This window comes from Dermacentor andersoni, chromosome 4 (genome assembly GCF_023375885.2).
Source record: "Dermacentor andersoni chromosome 4, qqDerAnde1_hic_scaffold, whole genome shotgun sequence".
In the NCBI taxonomy this organism is placed as follows: domain Eukaryota; kingdom Metazoa; phylum Arthropoda; class Arachnida; order Ixodida; family Ixodidae; genus Dermacentor; species Dermacentor andersoni.
In genome coordinates, this window is record NC_092817.1 from 121,428,094 (window position 1) to 121,443,774 (window position 15,681).

Consider the following 15,681-nt stretch of genomic DNA (forward strand, 5'->3'; position numbering starts at 1 on the left):
AAGCATGATGATGATGATATGAGCACCCATTTTGAAACGGGATGGTGGCCATAGCGGTGGCGCATGCCACCAAGCTCGTTCACTTAACTTTTCTGGCGTATTATACTCTTAAAGTACCTTTATACAGTGAGCTACATGATTCACAACAGAAAGCTTGCTTCATTGCATGTTTCCCGCTCTTTTTCGCCCCCGCGTAGCCAACCCTCTTCCACCAAACGATTATTCTACGCTTATGTTTTTTTTCACCGGCCGATTCTTTTTTAAGTTTTCCCTACTGTCCTCAAAACGTAGCATTTCGAACGCGCTTTAAACGTTAGCGCCACCTTTCGAAAGCTTCGAGCACCGCGCCGCTTCTTTTAATGGCCTCCTAAATGGAAGGCGCTGCGCGCGGGTTTCGTCAGTAATCTCCGAGGCCCCGTTTCGTACGACGACGAAGGAAGAGAAGGGCGCGACGCAGTGGAAAGAGAGCGACGATGCGCCGCGCCTGCCGCCTGGCCCTGGCCGACGCGTCGGGCGCGCCGCGGCCGCGCTGCTGCAAACACGACGCCGGTGGCGTGTGCGGCGGCCGAAAGCGCGCGCTCGTGGTCGCTTCCAAGACGACGCGAAAGGAGGCGTGTCCCGTTGGTGCCGGCGCCTTTCTTCGAGCGCGCGCGGGCGCGCGACCCGCAGTCGTCGACGTGTTGGTTCGCCGTGTGTCTGCGCAACGTCGTGCTGAGAAAGTGAAAGCTCTCGCGCCCAGCGAGCGACGGAATTTTTGTTGCGGCGCAGTTTTTTTCTTTTTTTTCTCTCGTTCCCCGCGTACGTCGATGCGCCGTGAGCCGCGGCGGCTTTCCCGTGTCGCGTAAACAGCTGGCGCCCGTTTCTTCTCGCTGAAGCGTACCGCCCTCGCCCTGTTCTCTGCGAGAGGATCGTACTACCTGCGTCTGCGACGGTAGCGGCACCACTCCGTCAGGCATTCAACCAAACGGTAAGCGTTACTTCCCCTTATTAAATGTTCGATAAAGTTGGTTTAAGGCCCAATAGATTAAATGAAAAGTGTTACTCGTAGTAATGCGTGCCACCCGCCTGGCAATATTCGCGATTTTATTGCGGTACACGAAAGTCTGCCCGTCACCTACGTAACCTCGTGTTGCACCCCGCGTCTTGCAATATTTGCAATTTTAGTACCGTCAGCGGGAGTCTGCACGTTAGCTACGTGCGAGAGTCAACCACCTGCTGCTGTCCCAATCCGGATGAGACGCTTGTTTTCCCACCAGTGGATTATTCTCCATCATGCAACGGCATTTAATTTATTATTGGCTTGCAATCGTGGTTTCTTGTCCTTAGCTTATACCAAAAACACACACATAAAAAGGTCAGCTTCATGTCCATCGCCGTTGCTGAGCCAGAAGGCAAGAAAATAAAGTTACTAAACATCGTTCGGCGTTCCTTCGGCAGCGGGATTCGAACCGGCGACCTGGCTGCCGCCCGACTTGTCATGCGTCCTATGTGCTTATCGCTTTCCCACAGCGCGAGTAGACGCTGCGATACAACAGTGACGCACACATAGACATGGAAAACAAAAAAATCGTTGCCCTGCTATGGCGTATAAGTGGCTGAAGATTCCGAGCGTAGCCAAAACTGTCGCTCTTCGCATGACGAAATAGCATTCATCACAAGCACAGTGACTTTCTTCCTATGTAAATACAATCTGGCGCAACTATGGTAAACACGGTCTCGAGTAAACACCGTATTGCGACGAGACTACCGCAGAAGCAAAGCCCCAACAAGATCACAAGTCATATCGCTTGTGATGCGTTCCTCTTCGCGGGTCCGCTCTGCCCCTTGGCGCTTCTTGAAGGAGCATCCACGTGGGTCATGCAACTATGATAATTAACCTAAGGCTGTGGTGAGCGATTCAGTATAGGGACCGGCTAAGTAGCACGTCCCGAACTGTTTGAGGGGCTTGCAGACGCTTTTGTGACATTGGCCGCGCGCGCGGGAAATTACGTTTCCTTCCCCGAGCCTCATTTCAGCGTGACCTTTCCTCGCGCTATTGTTACCTAAAGAGCGGTTGACGAATGTGGACTCAGCTGTCTGGTCGTTCTTTTTTATGTGGCAACTTTGTGCAGCTGGCGGGAAACAGCTGCCAGAAAGAGAGAGAGAGAGAGAGCAATATATTGTTTCCGTTTTCTCATTTAACCCATCCTACGCGTTGACCGCCGATAAGCTGCGTGTATATGGCTTGCCGCTTCGCTTTGTAACTTAATGCGTCTTCGTTCTTTTAATGCGGAAACGTCCATTTTTTTTTAATTCCTTTTTGCTGTGTATCCGCCAGCTTCCTTGCAAAACCTGTAACGGAACTTACATCGTACCTGGGCAGACAGTTTAATCATTTGTGAAGATATTAAGCGAAGGCAGTTTCTCGATTGCGTGCACCCAATTAGCCAGACGCAATTAGTCAGTGAAATTATGCCAAGAACACGTCCCCTGTGTATGCTAGCTCCTCCACCGCTTCACCTCACGACTCACACGTTCTTCGTCTCAATGGATTTGTGTCTGGTTTCGTGCTCGGCATTTCCAATGCAGAAGCGATTAGACATTTTTTTTTCCCGTGCTGTATATAAAGGTCATCCGAGAACTTCTTATAGAAGTATGCAGCGGAAACTTAGTCGGCGCTGCCACGCATTTGAATATTCGAGCTTTATTTCGTGAGTACGAACTGTATAGCCCTTAGATACATTGTTCGCATTGTGGAGCGCAATAATCGCAGCGCATATTTGTTTAGAGGAGTCTGCGATCAAAACCAGCTTGTTTTATCGTGGTCGCTAACCTACTAGTTCTTGATGTCTACTCACATTGCGAGTATCTCTTTATGAGTATCTAACCCGACCCCATAACCTAAGCATCCGATTGCGACAGCAGACTCGTTAGAGCTTGATACTCCTTTGCATTAAAACTTCAGGCTTTCCCGTGAATGCTCGGCATGAGCGTAGCATCTGAGTTCACACACTTTGGTCGTGAAATCGATTATTCCTACGCCTCCTATTAAATATGCCTTCATTCATCTCTCTGTGGCTTCAACGCTCTTATGAAATCCTGCCCGCGTCCCTGCGCGGCGAGTTCAAAGCGAACACGTGATCTCCGCAGTAGTGCAATAAAAAGGCAGTAACTTTTGCATAAAGTGAGCACTTTTTCACGTTTCGTGGGTAACGGTACCCTTTGCCTTCAAGAATGATTAACAAACCGCGTGGGCGCGGATGTGGAAGATGCAAGCCGGACTTCTCGTGAATTTCGCGCCGTGTGTGTGTGTGTGAAGTGATTTTAGAGAGAATGGAAGAGATAAGTGCAGTGCCGTAACGCGCCGGAAAGTCAGTGCCTGCAGTACGACGCCGCGGATTATAAAGCATTGTCTCATATTCCGGCCGTTTTCGCGCATGAAAAGCCCTCTAAATTTGCGGAGGTTGAATCTTAGATTAATTTAGAATACAGTGTGTAGCCCCTGTTTACCGGCAGACCCGGCAGACAATTTAGGCTCGAGTTCAAGCTGTTCAAATTCATGGCATCACGATGAGATCGTGCATTAACATCAGAACGGCGTCGCTACCTTTCTTGCGTTGTGCCTTTCTCAGTGCCTTGCCAAGTCTCCTCTCACGATTACCGTGACCGTGATGCCGTCGCGGAACCGTAATTAACTAATGCAGCTTTACTTGATGTTTCTCTTTAGTGTTCGTTTAATCCGTAATATGTCACCTTTATAGAATGATATGTCACCTTTACACGGCTTGTAGGTGGTGGCACCTATATCTTTCCGGGGACTACGGGAACCGACCGAACGAACGGCCGGCATAGCGCTCAGCCTGTGCCTCTCGCATACCTGTCGCAGTGCGATCTCGCGCGTAATAACATTTAATCGTCGTCAGCTGTCCCATTCACCAAACCCGCAGTTCCCTGCGTGGCCCGCGCCAACAGATGGCGACTGGGGTCAAGACTTATTACGTCTGCTCTAATCCCTGGTGGGACAGTAAGTAAATACACTTAAGAAATCTGGTTCGCAGAAACCTCTTACGCTACAAGAGTGCGCGAGAGAATATTTCAGTCAATCCTGATGCTGGACATATTATTAGCGAAAGCGTCCAGTCAATGGCAAATGGCTCTACACCAACGAAACTCTTTGTGAATTAGGCCCCTGGCATATAGAGTATAGAGTAACTTGCTGGATACATAAGGCTGTCAAGTTCCAACATGGGACAACTAAAGGAAACACTGTTGTGCGGGCAGCGAGGCCGAGAAACGCGAAGTGCCCAAGAGAGGGAATGTAACAACGTGGGCCTTGCCAAATGAGTCCGTAATCGTTGCGGTCACGACTCGATCGTGCACGGAAACTGCGTCGGAATGAGCAGCTACCTTCTTTAGCTTGTTTTGCCTGGTTATTTTTTTTTTTTTTTGTCTAAACGTGCTTTCGTGAAGGTCGCCCGCAGCAGTTGTTCAACCCTTTTCTGTGAGTTAGACGTAAACAGCTCGAGGGGATTCTTGACGTTAAAAATCGCTTTTTCTCCTTTATTTCCTTCTTCTTTTTTCCTTCACTCTCTCTCTCCCTCTCATTCATGTTCGCGTGTTGGAGGCACGAAGACTACACTACGGTTTTCACTACTTCGCCAGAAGTACCATCTGACAGGCTTCAATTCCCTCCCTCTTACCTTTCGTTATGATTTCTTTAAACGTTACTTACGTGGTTTTTGTCGTATCGCGGTGGTTGACACACGTTATAAATGTGGTCTCACCTGGAGTCGTTACATAAGGATTTTTTTTTTTTTAACAACCAGAGCTTTAAGCTTATTTAGTTGAATGCCTCTGGAAATAGCTGGCTAAATGACTGATACATAACGCCGATGACCAAAAAAAATTTAGAAACCACTCTACCTTTCCTTGATACTGCGCGTTCCAGGAAAACGTGGCCTTTTGCTTGCTTGTTTATTTATTTGTTCGTTTGTTCGTTCGTTTGATTGTCGTTTCTTTTTGTTTGTTTGTTTGTTTGTTTGTTTGTTTGTTTGTTTGTTTGTTCGTTTGTTTGTTTTTCCGCGCAACAGGAGTCTCGAAACTATTGTTGTTACAAACACCCCTCGTTGCAAGATATAAGAAATGCTGTTGTGTCTAAGAGAGAAATTTAGGAAGAGAGATGGGTTAGAAGTGGAGAGAGAAACACAATGGCGACGCGTGCATGTCGAAGTTCGACGTGACGCTTGCAGGCGTCGTGCAAGCGTCTTTTCACGTCTTGCGCTACGCGCAAAGCGAAGCCATTTTTCTTGGCGTCGACTGGAGTGACCTTCGTAAGCCGGGTTATTACTAAGAGCCGTATACTACGAGGCGTGGCGAAAACTTCCGGTAAGAGAATGGTTCGAGTAGTGGAGGCTTCGGCGCTTCGCAAGTGAATAATAATAATAATAATAATAATAATAATAATAATAATAATAATAATAATAATAATAATAATAATAATAATAATAATAATAATAATAATAATAATAATAATAATAATTTTTGCCATCCTAGAATCTTTGTACAGAAGGCAGGCCCATCAAAGCCAAGGAAGAGACTTGCGTGACTAGGCCCGGCACGTCGGCAAGAAAAAACAAAATGGAAGCATGTGCAGCAATAGAAAGCTGGTGAAGCTCATCACAACAACAAAATGAAGTTTAAATAACGCAGAAATTTAGCTGAAATCAGTGACGACAGAAAAACGAGAAAGAAGACAACAACAGTACTTAGTGTTATACATAGCTTATAGTGCCTTCAACAAATTTTCTCAAGTTTTCTTTCGTGGTTGCCGTAAATATATGATCGGGTATGTGATTGAATATTCTTGGGACATTAAAGTTTGTCCAATCCAATCCCAATATGCGTACCTACTACCTATACCAAATATTGTGTTGCAGTAGGGTACTAGAAAACGAAATGTTTTCCGTAGCGCACGGGAAGCAATATGTTCCTGTTTGAAATCGGGGTTCCAAAATGTGTCTTACCAAACTCGTTTGAGTGAACAATGTTTTGTATGGCATAAAACCCAGACGTATAAGCAAGTTCATATTGTCAGCCGAGGAAGAGTTATACGCAGTGGACTTTAACATACTTTTTAGAAGTCTGTCAATTCGACACTGCCATCGAGAAGAGCAAGAAACGAACAACGTAATGCCGTGTTGATTGTTGTTGTTATTATTATTATTATTATTATTATTATTATTATTATTATTATTATTTTATAAAGTGCCTCCTCTTTGACTTGAATGACACAGGTTTTCACAGCTTTTGGCGACATGCATTAAAGTTACATTGCCCGTAGCTTTAATATTATAATATCCGCGGTCACTGGCTGCGGCAGTCATCGCTGCCTGCTAATTATAACGGCCAATCGCCGTGCGGCCCTTTGCGACAACTACGTGATCGAAAATAACGTTGCCTGCGGCGGCGTAATTGCTTCCTGACGTTTGGCGATGTTATAGGATGAGTCAGAGGCACACAAACGAACCGGATTGACCTCGGCGGGGTCTATAGGAAGGCAGGGATTAGAGAGAACGAGGGGGGCGGTGCTCTTCGGGGAGGAAGGTTGCAAGTGAAGTGGTTATTACGCCCGAGCACTCCGAGCACACCTGCCCGCGTGCTACAAGAACCTAGCTTAACCAACCTCACCATATGACAGATACATATATATGGGCGTGGCTGCTGTACTGTCGTTCATAAAATATTCGCCTTCGCTCGAAGGGCTGCATCATGCCATGTGGCTACGGATTAAATTCTACCACCTGGGATTCTCCAACCTACGCCTACAGTTAAGTGCTGGAACGCTTTTTTTTGTGTGTGTATCAGTGTACAGCCTGGTGCAAATGCTGTGGGAACACCGTATGACCACGACCTCAAACAACGAATAGCTCGCCGAGTCAAGTTACAAACCTGATAAGTCAATACATATCCATTATACAGTGGCTACCGTCACTACAGTGGCCTGTTTAATCGTCGAACAACTTCGCGCACTACGTGCATGCAAAGTCACTTTTGCCTGCTTGTTTTTTTTTTAACTGGAAACTGCAAACGCTTCCTGCGAAGTTGCATGGCACGGCGCCAAACGCGGTTGTCAGCAGAGCCGCCTCATCCGGCAGGCGAAACCGTGTCTCCCTGTCATACTACTTTGTCGGGTCATATACATGAGTATACCTGAAGCCTAAAAACGATGAAAGCGACATTTTTTTTTTAATTTTATTGCGACAGCAATTATACGGACTCTCGAGACTCATTCTCGCCGGCGTCGTCGTGCTGTTCCGCTTTTAACGGCGCATGCGCGCGCTTCGCACGAAGAGAGTCTCCAGATATATGCGGACCCCAGATGGATTGTCATCATCAGTATGGTGCGGTCTCCAATAAAGTAGCACAGAAAAATAACAGTGCTCCGCGTGGAAAAAAAAAACAACGAGAATAATGAACTCGTAACAGTCCTGGCCAACGTGCGTGAGTCCTTGCAACGCATAGGGTTAACGACTCCTCGTAACAATACTTCACGCGTAGGGATTTTGCTATACAGATTAAATAGCGCGTTACGTATACTGTGACAACATAAAGAAACTAATTATACACGCGGCTGCCAATATTATTTCGAGTACTCGTGTCCATTTTTATACATTTCAAGGCATACTACTGTCACGGTCGTGAGTTTGAAAAGTAAAATTGTTGCGAGGTAGCACTGTGTGCAGGTATCATTATAGGTTTGATTCTTTCTGATGTCCCTGTCCGTAACGCGCTAGTCTATAGGAACAGGCCCAAGTGGCAACATTGCTCTTAGCGATATTGCGCGAGACTTCAGGCGTTACGGCAATTCGCGATTGTTTTCCGGAAAACGAAACTTTAGACTGCGAAATGCCCGCATACTTCTGTTTCACGAAAAAAAAAAAGAAAAGAAATCCCTTGCATGCCTGTTTCCGCTATACGGGGACAATTGATCCTTCTCGCTGGTGGCATACGTCGTCTCGTCAGACAAGCGACGCTCGGCGAACGCGGAAGCTTTGTCGCTTCTACAAGGAAGCGATCGCGTTTACGTCATGCTTGCGTGGGCAGACACGCACGTGCTTGCCAAAGCGCATCTCGGGCACGCTTCTTTGTGTTCTGTTTCACGCTCACTTATCCGCAAGGGCCGTGCAGAAACGTTAACCAATACGCTTACGGGCTACTGTGAAAACATGGTTAATTAACGAACTTACTGCCGTTCAGATGAACTCTGAACATACGCCGACTGGATTGTTTCTCTCGTACTTGTTTTGTTTTCTCTAAAAAATAACTTGCCGATCACGTGCGGCACAAACCACCGCTTCGCTTTCATAGCTGCGTTTGTATACGGTGAGGAGGACCCAACTCGGTTGATGAGCCACATATGTCAGGTGCTTCGCGAATGAAATTTATCAGTTCACATTTATAATCAGCCTAATTAAGACGCGCCATCCTCGACGGCCATGGTCTCCTTTTTTTTATGTTATTAGGGTTATTATAGGAAACTTAATGGTGTCTTTCCGGTATCTATCTATGTACGGATTTAACCATTTTCCTTTCACGCCAACTTGGGTCACTGGTTATGTGCCACTGGTTATGTGCCGCTTTTCATAATAATCATCATAACATATCAAACATACCATCACCAATTACACACCCATAATAATATAGGTTGCTACTCGCATTAACGTCGTCAGTCATCTGCGTAGGACGGATGCACCGCCCTTTCTTTTTCGTGACATTCCTGTCGCGCGAGTGCGCGTGAGGACATCCGCTGTTCACACTTTGAATAAAGTCATATTATACGCGGGCGTTCGGAAGGAGCCGATCTCGCGATGTTTGTCTTCGATTTGTTCGGTTCGCGGGCTATAGCTGCTGTCGAAGTCGGCACACCGATGATGCGCAATCAGCGCTGGAATCGACATATTTCGTAACGTGGGCGTTACCATATCGCAAGAAGATGCGGCGCGCTTCTACGTATATATAGGTGCGTCCCGTGCCACATTAAAGAAATGAAGTGGATGGAGTGTTGTCTTCCGTATACATATGGCGTGTGGCTCATTGACTGCGGCGATACGCGAGTAACGAACGTCGATGGTTCGATGTCTCGTCATGGCAGCAACGTTAACTGCGATGGAGGCGGAATGCAAGAACCACCGCGTCCTGACGTTTTGTTGCACGTTGAAGGATCTTACAGATCGATATTCAACGCTAACGCGAATCTCTCAACAAGTTTGGGCTTCTCTGATAACCCGGATGCGGCCATGGGAAGTTGTAAAAGTCGGTCAACTACTGAGCACGTTTGACAAAGTGTAATCTCGGCGCACCGTTTCGCTATGTGGGTATACATACCTGCCGGAACATTATTTCATCGCTATGGCGTTCTGCAGCAGAGCATGCAGGTCGCGGGTTCGATACCCAGTTCGCGTGGCCGCGTTCCGACGGGACCGGTAAAAAAAATAAAAAATAAATAAAAGGTGCCCGTGCCCCGAGCGTCGGATGCGCGCTAAAGAACACTGTATAACTGGTGAAAATTAACCCGTTTCCCGCCACCTTGGCCGTCTCTTACCTCCACATCGCGACCTTGGAACGCAGAACCCCGTATTTCAAGTAATGTGCACACAACCGGCAAACTGACGACCGCCTGCGATTTCTTCTGCCTTCTTTTGTAAACGGCGCTCACGCACGCTATCTGGCAACCCCACCCTTCAATGCGAAAATCTCTGTCCCTGTGTAAGGGAATTAGAGAAATAGAACGTGTGGGGGGGGGGGGGGGGGGGGGGACTAGCATCGACGCATCATCTCTGGCATTCCGGCGTGTACGCGCTGCTGCGCTCGATGCTGCACGTCACGAGGGCGCAGATGCGAGAGCGCAGCTGTGCGCGCGTGACCAGAGGTGGGAGGGGAGCGACACGGGAGACGCGCGGAGAGCACGCGCAAGTGTGCGATCCTCCACGAGCGATGCTGCTGCGACAGTCTGTGCGGGAGGGACAGCTGCGTGCCTGCGTGTTCTCTGTGTACGTACGTATACTACGTACGCACGTCGTCGCACGCGGTCGTTCGCGGTGCGAGGCTCGCGCAGGTGGACGGGGGGATGCCCGTGTTCGAAATGTCGCGTCTACGCGCACCGCGAGAAAGCGTGAGTGGAACGACAGCCACGTGAGCCTAGAGGCTGTCGGGAGCGCTGAAAAAAGAAAAAGAAAGACAGCAGCAAAGGCGCACTATGTTAATGCTAAACGTTTTGATGTTATCTGATCTCACATTAAGGCATACACTATGTCACGTTACGCGCACGCCGTTTGTTTACGGTATGTAGATGCTATGTTGATGTCGTGCGTGCGATGGCGTTGCTCGAAGCAATACCGGAGAAGGAAGTAAATTTGTGTATTTGTTCCTTGAACGAAGGGAGTGATCCTCACATCGGATTGTTACATTTTTTTTTTCAAGCAAGCAAACGTCGCAGGCTTAAACTGAAGGTGGTGATATTCCCAAATGGCCCAGATACTAATCCTATACCCTCCTATATATAACATTCACAAAAGGGGATACAGTCGCTGGCATTCTGCAAAAAAAAAAAAAAGGATGTTTTGCCTTGACTTTATTTCTTGAATGATCAGCAATGAAGTAAATAATCGCAGTTCAGTACACGTTAAACCTATAACGTCTAGACAAACCCGAAACTTACGACCACATGCTCTTTGGCCCCGTATTTTGCACGCACAGAGGTGTTTAAGCATTCTGTTTTTTTTTTTTCGCGTTACGTTAATTACGGGCGTTCGCCGCATTCATTTGATCATGTTGCACAACATGCATATGAATGTTTTGTTTACGTTCCACTACGTGGTTTGCAGTGTACTATACATAAAACAAACGACATAAAATAAATCGCGCTATCGCGAACAAACGGTAACTGTATTTGCGCGATGATTGTCATAAACCACGACAAACTGTACGCTTACATCAAAACAAGGACCACTGCAACTATAACAACTATACATGTAAGGTTCGTACATGAGACCATGGATCATAAGGCCATTCTGTCATTTGCCTCTCATTGTTCTTATTATCCTTCTCCCACTTCGCCGTCTACAGTGCAGCGACTCTAATTGACCGTAAAATTAATTAGAGTCGTCGCAAAGTAGATGATGGACTTTCCAGTAAACCCCAGTATCTCATGTCAAGAACGCCCTGGAATCAGAAGATACCGGGCTATAGGGGTTTAATAAAGATGTTTATTTTATCTCTCTGTAGCCTCCTTGTCCTCGATACTTCGCTCTATACATCTACTTCAATGATAATGACAGGGACAGCGCCAAATAACTTAATTTACAACAGCAAGGCGAACAGCAGCATGTGCGTTTACTAAGCAACAAATGCGCTTGCACTAAGACTTGGGGAATGTCAGTGCATGCAATTTCGGAATTATACAGGGTTCTTTTTCTGGGCTTCTTCAGATACAGTTTGCCCCTACTGACCAACAGTTGCAGGGCAAATCTTTGTGCCATTACACGTTATTCAAGCTCGGGCTTTAAGAGTTTGTCTTGGTTTGCTTAAATGCGCATCAACTGTGGCGACTATTGCAATCGCTCGAGACAAACCAATACAAACAAACATTGCTGTGGAAGTGCTGAGAATGCACGTTAGGCACTTTGCCGAGCCCGTTCCCATTATCTTGCAACATTATACCTCCATCAAGGCCGCAGGCATAATTTTGTGTTACGATTTCGGATTACTACACTCGCCATCCGTCAGGCTTCACTCTCGCAACTAAGGCATCGATTCCTCCAAGATGTTTGGCTCGACCTGCAGTGCACCTCACTGTACCAGGAATCAGAAAAAAAAAGATTGAACTGTCATCACCTGCTCTTAAACAACTAACTCTGCTCCTTTTACAAGAGACGTACGCCGACCACGTGCATATCTATATAGATGGATTAGCAACTCTCCAGTGTTCCTCTGGAGCCGTGGTTTTCCCAGCTAGAGCCACCACCATCAGATTCAAGACGTGTCACCCAACCACATCGACGGCTGCGAAACATGCAGGTCTTCGCGCTGCACTTCGTCTCGTCAGCCAAGAAAAACCTCGAAGATAGTCCATATTCAGTGGCTGGAAGGCAGCACTGCAGTCGTTACTATCAGCCCTGCGGCTCGAACCACACGAACAACTGACATTCTAGATTAGAGAACTATTCCACACCTTGGCTGAGAAAGGACACCACGGGACATTTCAGCGGCTTCCAAATCACTGCGGTGTCACAGGCGACAAACACGCCGATAAGGCTGCTTGGTCGGCTCTTCAAGGCGACAAAGAGGAGTCGATACCGTTATCAAGGACAGACGCCGCTAGAAGACTAAGAATGCTCACCAGGGTTATCACGTTCTCCGCATGAAACGCACGAAGTTTACAAAGGAACCGGCTGCACCACCTAGAACTTTTCTCTGCCTTTGCATTCCAGCTGGACTGTGTCAACGGAAAGCTAGGCTGCTTTGTCGAATATGGCTAGGAGTGGCCTTTAAAAAGTCTTTTATTTGCCGAATCGGGTGGGCGACGACGACTCGTGTGATGACTGCATGTGGTAGCGAGGAGACTCTGCAATACCTTCTCTGTGACTGTTCTCGCTACAATTTACAGATGCGATCGCTCGCAATCGCGATAGCGCGCTTGGACGTAAGACATGTAACAGAGGAAATCATTTTATAATGCCGACAACACAAGTCATACCAGCGGAAGGCGACGAGGGCTCTGTTGCAGTCTTTAAGGACAACAGACTTGGACCAGCGGCTGTAGCCTGGAGTGATGTTTACAGTGTTGCAAGTGCTACTGTGCTGTGCGGTGGTTGTATGTGGTGACAGTGACCGACTGTGATTGTGTACCTGGGCTTCCTTTCTATACTTTCCTGTCGCTTTACCCCGCTATCCCCTTTCTCCCCAGCGTAGGGTAGCAAACCGGAACTTCCCCTCTGGTTAACGTCCCTGCATTTCGCCTTTCTTCTGCCCCTCTCTCTCTTGCACAAACACGCATTTAAAACTAACTGGACTAAAGACCGAGTCTACTGCCGTAACTACGGCTGGAACGAACAACGATAACAAAGTGCGCTCACATCAATGACGAGAACCGTAACTGCATTGACATCATCAACGACAAGAGAGCAACAGATTGCAACAGCGACACGATTAGCAACAATAGCAGTAGCGACGGCACTATGAACAACGACAAAGACAGAAACCGCAACGGATTATTATATATGGCATTCCGCAAAGTGGTTGCTGCATTATATAGATTTAAAAAACACACAGAAAGAAAGCACATTCCAACGATAATAATTGCAACAGCAGTGGTCTATCACGGCTATAAGCCTACTAGAGGATTAAATGTTGTTTTCTGAGTACTTTCCCCGTATAAAATAACGAAGGAGCGAGGAAACTCTGGACGCCGCAGGGCGGAACATCACCATCACCTGTGCATGCTGCGCGGGCTGTTTTCTGCGCTTTCTCGCGGGCGGCGGTGACCTTCACCGGCGTACTCTGGGGCAATGAGGGAAAGGACGCTTTCGTGTCTCCTTGGCGTGCGCGCGTTTTGCGGACACGCCCAAACCGCGGTGTCGCAGTTGTTGGTTGTGGCAACTTTCTCTTGCACCGCCTGGTGGCACAGCACTGAAGCAGGCTACGCGAATCGGCGCAAAGGTATGGTTTTTATCTTTCAGTTTCGGGATCACAAAAATGCTTCTAAGCGGCCAACAGTCAAAAACATGCGAACAGCCAGTGTATCCATCTGCTTTCATTGAGTACACCTGTTCTACGTCACACTAGGCTTTCTTCAAAAACTCCGCGCGACGTAGTGGCGCCTACTGCTCACTAAATTCATTTTTTATTAAATAAGCACACGGGAATCTGCTTGGTTAAAAGTTCAGAGTGTTGAAGATAGCAGCTCTCACAGGTGGAAGCCGAAATGATCGCTACACGAGAGGAAGAGAGAGAGGGAGAAACGATGATACATTGATACTGATATGTAGCGCAATTAAACGGCGCCACGCACCTCCTGAGGCTTTGAAATGTCAGAATAGGAAAATATAAAGAACAAATCCTTGCCCCACTACACAAGGAAACAGGCTGACGACCCCACCGGATTAATCGACCATTGTTTCGCTACCGAACGCAGGTGCAGTGTCCGCTGAGCGGTGGACCGTAAATAATTTCAAACTTATTTTTGCCTGTCACTTGTCTCAACAGCGCGTAGGAGATTCGCCTGCGCAGCCCAGCTTTCTCGCGGCAGGGTCACGGTAATAGCTTTACTCGACTTCATTTTTGTGACATCGAATATCTCTGCTCCACAGTCGTGTGTACGTACGCAAGTTCACCTTGAAAAGAAGCTTTTTGTCGCTTGGAGTAAGCTATTTCTTCTTTTATCATTATTTAGGGAGGTTTGCGTTATTCCAGGCTTTAAAGGAGTATTGCGGTCTCTGCCACTCATTTTCTGGCGGAACGGAAAAGCACCAAGCCTCATTTAACAACAACAATAACAACAACAACAACGGCGACAACAAACTACTACAGCAGAAGGCCTTTTAACGACAAGCACTCTCCTCTGCAAGAGTGTAAATGGGGTGGAGCAAAGAGGGCTTCACTAGTTGCCGTACGCGTAATTATCGGTGTGCTTTGAAGTCGAGTGAGAAGTTTGAAAGAGCGCTATTTTTCCTTTGTGAGCTCCCCGCTTACCCTTGGTGAATTCCGGCAGCCACCGTGGCGCACTCAATGACGCCGCCCCGTGTTCGGCATAGCGCTTTGGCGAAGAAAAAGCGTTCTCAGCATGGCGCCCGTACGCTCCCTGTGGCGGTCTCATACCGGCCGCCGTTGCTATCGCAAGTTTTCTTTAGCGGTCTCCCGTGTACGCGCGCCCATCGTACGGGGCCGTATCTCATGGGGTGAGGTGGGGGGGGGGGGGGGGGTGACTGGGCCGAGCCGAAGATTTATGACGGTCTCTCCCTTGGTGGCTCGCGCTGCAACGGCGTGAAAGCTGTCGCTTGGTTGGAGGGGGAGGGGCGCCTGTGTATATACGTACAATCGCAGTTTTGGGACAGCGTCGCAGTCGTTAAGTCTTCCCGTTCTGTCGCAGTAGTACTGTGCAACGCCACTAGAAGACTCAGGAGTCACGCAGTGTACTGTGTCCATAATGTGATTTGGACTCTGCACGCTTCCTCATGTTCGTGCGTCCCTCCTTCCTTGCTTTTATTTTATACATTTTTTTTCCTACGCGAGCTGCATGCATCCGCTGATTTCACGTGTTGAGTTTACGATATTTACGAGCATGTTTACATCGATCGTGACAAGAAGGCGCTTGCTTTTCGTTTCAATTTGATTGATTTTATCATCTTTCCTTGTTAATATTTTTCCGGTTCACTATGAACTGTTTTTGTGTTTGTGTATGTTTTTGGGGATGGGGGGGGGGGGGGTAGCGCGTGCGTGCGTAAGTCGAAACGTGCTTCATGGACACACATTCCATTCTGGAAAAGATGAGGAGAACCAATCAGCCCTGGACAACACGCTGGGCATGTTCACGGCAACATCATGAAATCACAACTGGTTCTGCGGGACAGTCGCCCAAACCAATTACAAATCCAAGAATGAGAGGAACGCGACAGGAACAAGCAGTACACGCAACCTTATTGTAGG

The 15,681-nt window shown here is 47.6% G+C and overlaps 1 protein-coding gene across 1 annotated transcript in view; it reads left to right on the forward strand.

Annotated features, from left to right (window-relative positions):
• The first annotated feature begins 498 nt into the window (after nucleotides 1-498).
• The window catches only part of LOC126537552 (CD151 antigen-like), a 120,467-nt gene continuing 105,284 nt past the window's right edge, over nucleotides 499-15,681 (forward strand). The window contains exon 1 of the mRNA XM_050184661.3: nucleotides 499-967. The gene's annotated coding sequence lies outside the window, so the exon portion shown is untranslated. The remainder of the gene's footprint in view (nucleotides 968-15,681) is intronic.